This window comes from Plasmopara halstedii (assembly GCF_900000015.1).
Source record: "Plasmopara halstedii genome assembly, contig: Scaffold_2881, whole genome shotgun sequence".
In the NCBI taxonomy this organism is placed as follows: domain Eukaryota; phylum Oomycota; class Peronosporomycetes; order Peronosporales; family Peronosporaceae; genus Plasmopara; species Plasmopara halstedii.
The window spans coordinates 109271-109840 of NW_020189786.1; positions in this window are offsets into that span (position 1 = coordinate 109271).

Below are 570 nucleotides of genomic sequence, written 5' to 3' on the forward strand. Positions count from 1 at the left end.
TAGAGGTGAGTTCATGACTCGCCATATCTCCACCAGGAGACTTGCGCGTAGCGCCCAAGGTCTTTGACCTCCAATAAATCCATGGCTCATGGTGTTCTAACCATGCCATTCCTAGGATGAGGTCATACCATGCATCCAAGTCTAAGACTAGACAACGTTCCACGCTATCAAAGTCAATGGACTTGACTCCGAGGTTCACTGGGACCTTCAAGACCGTGACACGCGTCCCCATCGCTAGGCAAACAGTGACGATGTCACCCACCGCGCTTTCAGCGCCTCAGCATACAGCTGACTTCCCTCCATCTTGGAGCTCCGAGCATAATTTCACGACGCCCCAAAATCTATGAGGATTCCCCATGGCTGCTCGAAGCCCTTTACGGTCGCCTCCACGACCAGCAAGCCCGGCTTGCACTCATGTTCCGTGTTTAAGAGCACGGAGCTCCCCGGGGCTGGGCCCTGTTGACCTATGCCTCCCTGAGGCTCAACAGAACTCAATTTTTCCCCAGTAGATCACCCTGCGCCTACTGAGTGGTGTCGTTTCCCCGCGACGAACAAGACTGGTAGGCGTTG